Below are 11762 nucleotides of genomic sequence, written 5' to 3'. Positions count from 1 at the left end.
CCTTATGATCTCATGATAATTCCTGCTTAACCTGTAATTGCCATGCTGTTGTTTGTCTTGAATGCTTCTGGTTATTGTGAGCTTGCAAGTACATTCAATGTACTGACCTGGCGTGTCATGCCAGTTTGCAGGTCATGCCGGATTTGATTTCTTTCTTGTCGTGGTTTCCGTTCGTGCGAGCTAGGATAAGCGTTCCAGCCAGAGTCCCTGCGGAGTGGAGTTCACCACCGTCGTCGTTGTTCCGCTGCCAGTAGTTTTTCCGCTGCTTCGAGTTGTTCTGTTGCTTGCATAGAGCAACTGAGGATGTCATAGTGTCGCCGTGCCGATGTTATTCATTGTAATATTGGAGACCTTGTATTCATATTCGTGTAATAATAGAAAGCTGGTTTGTTCTATGCTAAGCAGTGTCGTATTCCAGAAGACTTCACCTTGATCTCTGGGCTGGAATACGGGGCGTTCCGGTTTCTCTGAGCTGGGGTGCCACAGGCTTGGTATCAGAGCAGGTCTGGCTATAGGACGCCCTAGTCAGCACGAGCGGTAGAAACCGGTAGAAACCAGTAGTTTAAAGTCCGGTTTGTTTATTGCATTTGGTTGCTGCATTTGTTTGTTGCATAGCATGCATATAGCCTTAGTAATTGTTTCTAACGGTTTATCTGGTGAGTGTACTTGGCATCGGTTCGGATCCACTACAGCTCAGCCTTGGCTTTTCTCCAGTTTTCTTTTCTTGCTCGTTCTTCGGTGTTTGGTGTCATTTCTGTCCCAGCAGAGTGATGCCAAGTGATCCTGACACTGTTTGCAAAAATGGTGCTCAGGTATCTCGCCGATATCCTCCTTTCAGCCCCGCCTATCGTTTCGGTGATGGACATGCTTCTATCCCGAATCGCTCTTTCATTTTGTCATGTTAGCAACCCTTGATGATCTAAGTTATCAAGAAAGGGCAATGTCAACAGCCTCAGTTTTCCACGCTATCCTATTTCTTGGACGAGTACGGATCTTTTTCCATCCGCTTGATAATAATGTGGTTGCGACCTTCGTGTCCCACTACAGGTTTATCGAGTGCGTCCTTGCCTCCGAGCTAGTCCAGGTTGCTACCTGGCTAAGCTAGCACTTGGTGTAGCGCTGTTTACACCAATTCTTCCACACATTTATTCGTCCTCGTGCACACTGTCACAGCATGCTAGATCGTAGTACCGGAGACCCCGCGAGATTTGTGTGCTTAAGTAGGCATGCATATTGTGTGACTAGCAGTAATATGTGACATTGATTGTGTGTGAATTGATTGTTGTGTGCTTTTGTTCAGTTGAGTTTTCTTTTGATTCTTTCTTTTTGGGCCCCAGTGTTACATTATTTTTCCCCTATAAAGATTTGCTCATCAACCGACACCGGACCCGAAGAATCAGCAAGGAGTTCGAATATTTGGAAACTCAGCTAAACAGAATGGAATTCTCAGCCGACTGCAGCGAAATGGGGAATATCTGATCTTGAGGCTGATAATAAATTTTGCATTAATATGCACTCCTCATCACAGTATGGATAACTCAAGTCTACATCAGTACAAAATCCTCACAGCAGTAATGATCAAGTCAGCAGCAAGACAAGTCAGGTACAAGATCAACAATATATTTTCGGTCAAAGGTATGGATCATATATAAAATTTTGGCTCAGCAATGCATGATGCTTGAGATATGTTATCATCCGAAATAAAGTCAGAATGTGATATGCTCAAGGAAGACAATCAAACAAATTTTCTCATGCAAATAATCAGCCACCGAATATTATGGGCATGTGTGTAGATTTCAGTCTGCATATCATAGTATGAAGTTTTCAATATGAGAAACTCAGCCTTTTTCCACACGTTATCAGAAGAAATTTATGATGCAAGGCTCCTCAATTTTCCTCAGCATGATATGAGAACAATTTCTGGTCCAATATACTCAGTCTTTCTCAGCAAGATACCTCGGTAAAAGCTTCTTGCAGACGGAAATGAATTTTTCTAAACAAGCAAACCCGAGGAGAAGCTTCTCAAGTACGGAACTCAGGCTTCTCCAGCACAATAATCAGACCAAGCTTCGTGTATAAGCTATAGAGCCTTCTTCGACACGATACCCAGACAAAATATTTGAGCAGAAGTTAACAAGTCTTCCTCAGCAAGCTACTCGGATGGCTTCTCTTGTAAGCCAATTAGTCCGCGTCAGTACCACACTATTGCACCGTCCTCATAGATTATGCGGCAAGTTGGCAATATATGGCAGTACATCTCAAGAGTCAGATCCGCAATATTTTTTGTCAAATCAGTCAAAACATATGCCTACCTCAAGGATCAAGTGTTCGATTGCATATGATTCTTACACATATGGTGAGCATGCATCCCCAATCATATCAATCATTCATACGAGGTACGGAAAGGATCCAACAGATATACCTAAGGAAAGTACGGATCCCACAGCCTCATGAATCATGCAAATGAAGATAAGCAGAGATACACATCTTATGTAATACAAGGACCGACGAGACCTGAATATGACATCGCAGAAGTAACAGTCTTGACAATGGCCACCAAGGCCAATATTCCGCACCTACAACGGGATCTAATGATCTCTTGCCACCCTCTTATATGGTTGGCCTCAACAAAGAGCTCTGTACAGCTACAAGCCCCGAACATATGTCATATGTGTGCGGACCCAGGTCAGAAAATAAGCAAAAGGAATAATGCCAACAATATTGCATTAACCACAGTCATGGTCATACGAAGAATCAAGGACATGTGTGGCCAAATTATTTCAGTAAGATATCTTGACAAAGAAAAACAAGACCGTTAAAGGGTGAGACTGACAGCAAAGGTATGATGATTTTTGCGCAACCATCAGGGTCCGGATACCCAAGTAAGTTAGTGGCCATATTACATATGGAGCCACAAAGGCATACCCTCAGTGGATTACTCTGCTCTACAAGGACTTCATATCCCGCTGACCCGCTTAAAAAATGGTTAGTGCGGAATATCCAAATCTGTTCTGTCAAGTCCAAAATTCTTTTGCAACCTCAGCAGTTTGACTTCAGCAACAGTATAAAGCATCACACAACTTATTACCACATCTGGGTATAGCGACAACATGGGCAAATCAAAAATCGAACAATTAGCTCAGACTCGGTATATCCACTGGTGTAACCTAGTACCCGGACAACCTGTCATGAAAAGTATCTTCCCACCAGCATACCTGTCAGGACAGTCTCAAGATGTTAATAACTGAGAAGGCTTGCATTTGTTTGAAGCAACCCCATGACCGAAGTAAAATGGTTTTCATGACCAAAAGAAAATTTATGCTCAAATCCATTGGATATCACCACATGTATGGAGAATCAACGTCAGTAATAAGGAATTGGTATATGAGCAAAGACCCGTCAGAATTTGGGGAAAGGTGAAGCAAGCCACCCCAGAGCAAGGTAAGTTAATCATCTAAAATTCTTGGGGGAACAATAACTAAAGGAAAAAGGATACCCGAGCTGGAAACGGTATCCTAAAGTCATACTTGTTCCCTGAGCAACCAAATCTCGAGGACGAGATTTCTTTAAGGGGGGAAGGTTTGTAACAGCCTGAATTTTGGCCCTTTTCTTTTCCTTTTAATTTAATTGGTTTTTGCTCTGTTTTTTTCTCTTTTCGGAGTGGTTCTGTGGCCTTGCCACCTGGGAAATCATCCTCATTCCCACTCCCAAGTGGCTCATCATTCTCAAAACCTTGCCAATCTCATGTCACTTCACTGCTTGACCAAACCCTAATTTCTTTTTCTCAGGAATATTCCTTTTTCTATTAAAGGAATAACCCTGTCTGCCCTAGGTTGTGAAGCAACCTATATTTCTGTCCATCCAAAAATTTCCAAATAATTCTCATAATTCCTTTGGGTCATATATTGCTCAAATATGCCCAAACTTTCCTGTTCTAGCCCAAGAATAATTCTACAAAAATTATTCTTCATTTCTGTCCAGTGTGGCTTTCTGTGAAGGAAGTGCCACCTATCCTTTTCTGATTGCTCCCAAACCTTTTGGGCATTTTCTTATGTCCAAATAATTGCCTCATGCCAAAATTCAACTTTATTTGCCTAGCCAATCTTCCTTAGTATTTTTCAAAGTTTCTGTCAAACAGAAGCCAGTGTGAAGGAAGTGCTAGCTAGGAGTACCCAAATGAGTTGAAATTTTGCATGCCTCTTCATGAGCTCATATAATTAGCCTCCTCCAAATTTCAGCTCCATCACTTGATCTATGTGAGCACAAGACCAAATCTTTGATTCTTGCAATATTTTCAGGTTGTGAAGCAAGTGCATTTTATATTGCTTCATTATTTCTGAGAAAATACCAGATTGTTCTACTACCAAAATAACATCTCTCCACCCAATTTGGGATCATTTTTATTGAGCCATTTGTTCACCAAAATTATTCCAAGATTCTGGTCAGTGAAGATAGCTGTGAAGGAAGTACCATTTTGGTGAATCCAATTGGTATGAATTTTTTACAGCTTCTTACTATGACCAAATAACTATGCCTTGCCAAATTTCAGCTCAGTTGGCCTCACCATATGAGTGCATCATCCACATATTGCTTCTGGACCAGTTTATGTGGTTGTTAAGCAACTACATTAAATCTTGATCCAAATATTCTCAAAGTTACCAGGATGAAAGTCCTTCTTACCCTAAACCTCGCAGACAACTCCCTTGATCCCAATCTCCTTCCTGTTGATCAGAAGTTCACGACCAAGTTTACTGCAGTAAACTTCATAGGTTACTTACCATTTAACCAGAGACTTTTTCACCAATCTACCACCGAAGTTGAACCCTCCCCTGGAAGAACTTACCCCTAGACAACATTTTCAAGCCCATCTCCCCCGCTACATGCCAGTGCACGCGGTGACCGCGTTAATGGCATCACAGTGCACGCGCTCTGTGTGCAGTGGCCGCGTCCAGTGGCCGTTTGTGCTGCGGCACCTCATCATCTCGTCGCCTTCGCGCGTGTGACCGTGTCCATTGTCTTCCTCTCGTCGTTGCCGTTCCTCTGGACCCCTTTCCCCCTCCGTCCGTTTCCTCACCGACGCTCACCAATGCTCGCCGCCAAACGCCCATGGGGGCACAGTGCTCCGTTTGGCTCCGAGCTCACCGCGGCCTCTTCCTCTGCTCTCCGGCGTCGTATACCTCTCCGTGACCTCTACATCAATGCTTCGTCGTCTTCCCGTGCCCGCCCGTGCTCGCTGAGCTAGCTAGAGCTTTGGCCGAGCTCGAGCGGCAGCACTCGGCCACGGCCTCCCTCGCCCGCCTATAAATGGCCCTCCCCGTGGCCTCCCGAGAGCCGCATCGACCTCACCCCACCTCAGAAAGCCTCCCCGACCTCTCCCACGAGCTCCAGGGGTTCTCCTCGCCTCTGTTGGCCACCATGGCCGCCGCGGCCATCTGCCTAAATTCCCTCGAGGCCGAGCCCATCCCTCCTCCTTTCCACCTCCAGAAGAGTTCCTCAACCCCGGCGAACGCCTCCTGAACCCTGCCTCTCCTTGCCCTCCACCATAGCCCCGATTCCATCTTCGCCGTCGCCACCGTCCATCCCTGGAGCTGGAGCCCTGCTCCCTCTGCTGCTTCTTGGCGGGAAAGAACCAGTCGGCTCTTCTTCCTGGTCACTCCGGTGGCCGGAGTGTCGCCGGAGATGGCCGGTGGCGCCGGGACGGTGATACGTCTCCAACGTATCTATAATTTTTGATTGTTCCATGCTATATTATATTCTGTTTTGGACATTATTGGGCTTTATTATACACTTTTATATTATTTTTTGGGACTAACCTATTAACCGGAGGCCCAGCCCAGAATTGCTGTTTTTTGCCTATTTCAGAGTTTCGCAGAAAAAGAATATCAAACGGAGTCCAATCGGAATGAAACCTTCGGGAACGTGATTTTCGGAACGAACATGATCCAGAGGACTTGGGCCCTACGTCAAGACATCAACCAGGAAGGCACGAGGTAGGGGGCGCGCCTACCCCCGGGCACGCCCTCCGCCCTCGGGGGGCCCACGTTGCTCCACTGACGTACTTCTTCCTCCTATATATACCTACATACCCCCAAACTACCAGATACGGAGCAAAAAAAACCTAATTCCACCGCCGCAACCTTCTGTACCCCGTGAGATCCCATCTTGGGGCCTTTTCTGGAGCTTCGCCTGAGGGGGCATCGATCACAGAGGGCTTCTACATCAACACCATAGCCTCTCCGATGATGTGTGAGTAGTTTACCTCAGACCTTCGGGTCCATAGTTATTAGCTAGATGGCTTCTTCTCTCTCTTTGGATCTCAATACAATGTTCTCCCCCTCTCTTGTGGAGATCTATTCGGTGTAATCTTCTTTTGCGGTGTGTTTGTTGAGACCGATGAATTGTGGGTTTATGATCAAGTTTATCTATGAACAATATTTGAATCTTCTCTGAATTCTTTTATGTATGATTGGTTATCTTTGCATGTCTCTTCGAATTATCAGTTTGGTTTGGCCTACTAGATTGATCTTTCTTGCAATGGGAGAAGTGCTTAGCTTTGGGTTCAATCTTGCAGTGTCCTTTTCCAGTGACAGTAGGGGCAGCAAGGCACGTATTGTATTGTTGCCATCGAGGATAACAAGATGGGGTTTATATCATATTGCATGAGTTTATCCCTCTACATCATGTCATCTTACTTAAAGCCTTACTCTGTTCTTTTGAAGTTAATACTCTAGATGCATGCTGGACAGCGGTCGATGTGTGGAGTAATAGTAGTAGATGCAGGCAGGAGTCGGTCTACTTTTCGCGGACGTGATGCCTATATACATGATCATACCTAGATATTCCCATAACTATGCTCAATTCTGTCAATTGCTCAACAGTAATTTGTTTACCCAGCGTAATACTTATGCTCTCGAGAGGAGCCACTAGTGAAACCTATGCCCCCCGGGTCTATTTTCCATCATATTAATCTTCCAACACTTAGCTATTTTTATTGCCTTTTATTTTACTTTGCATCTTTATCATAAAAATACCAAAAATATTATCTTATCATATCTATCAGATCTCACTTTCGTAAGTGACCGTGAAGGGATTGACAACCCCTTTATTGCGTTGGTTGCGAGGATTTTATTTGTTTGTGTAGGTGCGAGGGACTCGTGCGTGGCCTCCGACTGGATTGATACCTTGGTTCTCAAAAACCGAGGGAAATACTTACGCTGCTTTACTGCATCACCCTTTCCTCTTCAAGGGAAAACCAACGCAGTGCTCAAGAGGTAGCAGACGGCCGCCGGCGCCGCTCCCCTCCCTCTGCTCCATCGGGCGTCGATGGAGAAGGAAGACGCCGCCCCGTCAGCTGTCCAGTGGAGCCCCGGTCCCCGCATGTCGGTCTCTTAGGCATTGACTCGGTCCGGTCCACGTGGATAAGTGGCAGGCCCCGCCTGTAAGTTCCCGCGTTGACCCGAGCTGCTGAGGTGGATAAGTGAAAGCGTATTCTGGGGAATACGTTTTCCTCCACCGAAAGCGCATTCCGTTTCTTCTTCAGCCCGGAATATGTTTTCAGTTTAGTCAAAGAGTATTTCTCGAATTGCGATTTCTGTTTTTCTGTCCAGGCCCTATTTGAAAATATTTTTAGTACAGATAGGTCCTTGGCAGAAAACACTTTATAACTTTTCAACCACAACTCCAAATGAGGTGAATCCAAAGCCCACTTCTTCGTTTCATCGAGCCCGTTCTGTTGGTATCATTTTCATTATGTTTAAAAATTCTGAAAATGACCATTTTGCCCTTGCTGTTAACCAGCCCCTTTCGAGGGAGAAGTGTTTCCGGCAAATCTTTCTGCGATGTTTCCGCCTTTCTCCCCGGTGCATTCTTCATCCCCAGGATAGCCACAACCACCATTTGCATGATAGCCATGCAGTAGCATTGGTTCTCAACTTGAATCTTTAATAACTGTATGTTTGTTTGCTACTGCTGTCGTTATTGCGGTTATGTTTATGGATCGGTGGTTACCGTCTGGCTATGTTTTCTTACACTCTGTTATCATGTTATACTTGCTAGTATTACTTTCATATTGTCATGCTTGATAATAGTACATGTTGGGTGGTCATGTTCTTCGGTGCATGACCAACGTCGGTTACCGAGTACCGTTGATAGGCATTTTTCCTTTGCTGTTAATTGGTTAAGTGATTACTCGGTTATGGTATTGATGTGTTCTTGCATGATATTTATTGTTGATGCTAGTGGTCACGTTATGCTATGAGTAGTGTTGTACTCATAATAATGCTCATCATTATGCCATGCTCAGTTGGATATGATTCATTGTTGATATGGTGGATAGTTATGTTGTACCCGCATGCTTATGCTGATATCATGCTCATGCATTGAAATGGCATCATGTTAGTTTACCATGGCTCAGCATATTTGCATTCAAGTTTAACCGGATTAAATTGAACTTGAACAACTGTTGGCTGAGTCATGGTGCCACCATATCGAGCTGACCAGTGCAACCATGCTTACCTTTATGGGAAGGTCCTAACTGGGTCTATTGTCGTGCCTCTCACCGGTGCCTCCCACGCGGGAAGGTTATGGGCGCGCGCTACCTTGATCAGGTAGGCGGACATAAGCCTTGTGTGCCCGTAGTTGTTGTAGCCGGCTTGTCCCTGTTTGGGACCGTTTTTGCCACGATGGTGGCCGTTTTGCCACGACAGTGGCCGTTGGTGCCTTTGGTAGGCACGGGGCCACCCAGGACTTAGCCCAGTGGGGAGTGAGTCGGAGTGGCCGGGAGAGTGTCATGGCAACAGGACAGTTTTGTCGGAACGCCGTTGGTCCACCCGAACGGGAGTGCGAGGCCATGGGTTCCGTGGTGTGGGTACAGTGTACTAACCTCTGCAGAGTGTATACTAAATCTATCGATAGCCGTGCCCGCGGATAAGGGCCCAGTTCGTGTCGGTCACACTATGGGTCAACAGTAATAATAATAATGTGCTTAATAACAACCCCGGTTCGATGATGAGATAAGTTGGTTATGTGATCCGTGAATGATCACCGTTTGGTTACGAGGTAACCCGTTGAGCCCAGAGTGGTTCCGTTTGTGATCCGTGAATGATCACCGTTTGGTTACGAGGTAACCCGTTGAGCCCAGAGTGGTTCCGTTTGTGATCCGTGAATGATCACCGTGGTATCAAGGATACCGAGTTGTTGGATATTCGTGATGTTGTGCAAGAATCGTGGGTAAATATCAAGCTCCTTGTGGCCATTTAATGATTACTACGGTATTGTTTATACCAAGCTTGATTTGATCCTGAGTTGATCGTGTGATGTCTGAGGCATGTGTTGGTTATGAGGTAACCCGAACAGAGTAAGTTGGTGCATGATAACGTCATCATGTTGCATGATAGTGCCATCATGTTTATATGTTCATGCCATGCTCATATTGCTCTAGATGTATCATGTTCATGTTGTTCATGCCATGCAATCCTTATGATCTCATGATAATTCCTGCTTAACCTGTAATTGCCATGCTATTGTTTGTCTTGAATGCTTCTTGTTATTGTGAGCTTGCAAGTACATTCAATGTACTGACCTTGCGTGTCATGCCAGTTTGCAGGTCATGCCGGATTTGATTGCTTGCTTGTCGTGGTTTTCGTTCCTGCGAGCTAGGATAAGCGTTCCAGCCAGAGTCCCTGCAGAGTGGAGTTCACCACCATCGTCGTTGTTCTGCTGCCAGTAGTTTTTCCGCTGCTTCGAGTTGTTCTGTTGCTTGCATAGAGCAACTGAGGATGGCGTAGTGTCGCTGTGCCAATGTTATTCATTGTAATACCGGAGACCTTGTATTCATATTCGTGTAATAATAGAAAGCTGGTTGTTCTATGCTAAGCAGTGCCGTATTCCAGAAGACTTCTCCTCGATCTCTGGGCTGTAATACGGGGCGTTCCGGTTTCTCTGAGCCGGGGTGCCACAAAATCCCTGTGTTTGCAACTTCAGCAATCGACTGTGGGACACAGAGCACCTCTCCCACTCGCCTTTCTCTGGGTCGGAACAGGAGGAGGAGCTGGGAATGCTAGCCATGATGGAATGGTCTTTCCTAGCAGCCTCTGAGGATTTTCTCCGCGTGGTGCCGAATGGATCTAAGATCCAATCTCTTAAATAGACACTCCTTATGGTCGGGGTGTTATTTGCAAAAAATACCCTAACCTTCTGCATTCGTTCGACACGTGGAAGTTGAAGTCATTGATGCGCGGGAGCCGAGGAGGGCGACATTGAATGGAAGGCTGAATACATTACTTAAAGGTCATCGGAGGAGGAACCTGCCTTGCAATGCTGAAGACAATCTATGAGCCGAACACCTCGTCATTGAAGACTGGTTCGGGGGCTACTGAGGGAGTCCTGGACTAAGGGGTCCTCGGGCATCCGGCCTGTTAGCCATAGGCCGGACTGATGGGCAGTGAAGATACGAAGACCGAAGACTGCACCCATGTTTGGATAGGACTCTCCTTGGCGTGGAAGGCAAGCTTGGGGACCAAATATGTAGATTCCTTTCCTTTGTAACCGACCTTGTGTAACCCTAGATCCTCCCGGTGTCTATATAAACCAGAGGACTTAGTCCGGAGGGGGAGAGACTCATTACCATAGTCATACAGGCTAGACTTCTAGGGTTTAGCCATTACGATCTCGTGGTAGATCAACTCTTGTAATACTCATATTCATCAAGATCAATCAAGCAGGAAGTAGGGTATGACCTCCATAGAGAGGGCCCGAACCTGGGTAAACATTGTGTCCCCTGTCTCCTGTTACCATCGACCTTAGACGCACAGTTCGGGACCCCCTACCCGAGATCCACCGATTTTGACACCGACAGTGAGCGTCGTGCTCGTCGTTGAGCGGGGGCAGGACGGACACAAATTCCCGCTCCAGAAACCGGTATACTACGTATCCACTGTCCTCACACCATGCAAATCCCGATACCCTCATTACCAAAATATAGCATACGCGGTCTTCATGGCATCCCAAAAGCTGCGACACTACTTTCAAGAGTGCTGGATTACGGTGGCTTCCGAGGTACCACTCAACGACATAATAAACAACCGCGATGCCACGGGCCGGATTGCTAAGTGGGCCATTGAGCTCCTTCCATTTGACATATCATACAAACCACGCCGCGCCATTAAATCCCAAGTACTGGCTGACTTCATTGCCGAATGGACAGAGGCCGAACTCCCTAAAGAGTATGACACATACTCCAACTGGGTCATGTACTTCGATGGTTCCAAAATGCTGGCAGGGTTAGGGGTGGGCGTTATCCTAACATCCCCCACGGGAGACGTAGTTCAGTACGTACTCCAAATATTATACACATACTCCAACAATGCAGCCGAATATGAGGCCTTGTTGCATGGACTTCGGATGGCTGTCTCCATGGGCATACAATGCCTAGAAGTGCGTAGGGACTCAAACTTCGCAATATCTCAAATAAATGGAGATTTCAATGCCAAAGATCCAAAAATGGCGGCTTACCGCAACGCCGTTCTTAAAATCTCGGCCCGTTTTGAGGGGCTCGAGTTTCATCATGTGGCTCGAGAAAGTAATCAAGCGGCGGACGTCCTTGCTCACATCGGCGCCAAGCACGACCCCGTCTGTCGTGGAATTGTCATGGCAGATGTCCTAGTGTAAGGACTTAGTCGTGAGGCCAACGCATCTTTGTAGTAGCTTGAGAGGGATTGAGCGGAATCGAGAGACACAACACAGGACAAGGATTTAGACAGCTT

This window comes from Aegilops tauschii, chromosome 7, assembly GCF_002575655.3.
Source record: "Aegilops tauschii subsp. strangulata cultivar AL8/78 chromosome 7, Aet v6.0, whole genome shotgun sequence".
In the NCBI taxonomy this organism is placed as follows: Eukaryota; Viridiplantae; Streptophyta; class Magnoliopsida; order Poales; family Poaceae; genus Aegilops; species Aegilops tauschii.
The sequence above is the reverse complement of the archived record's forward strand: the minus strand, read 5'-3'. Positions refer to the sequence as shown.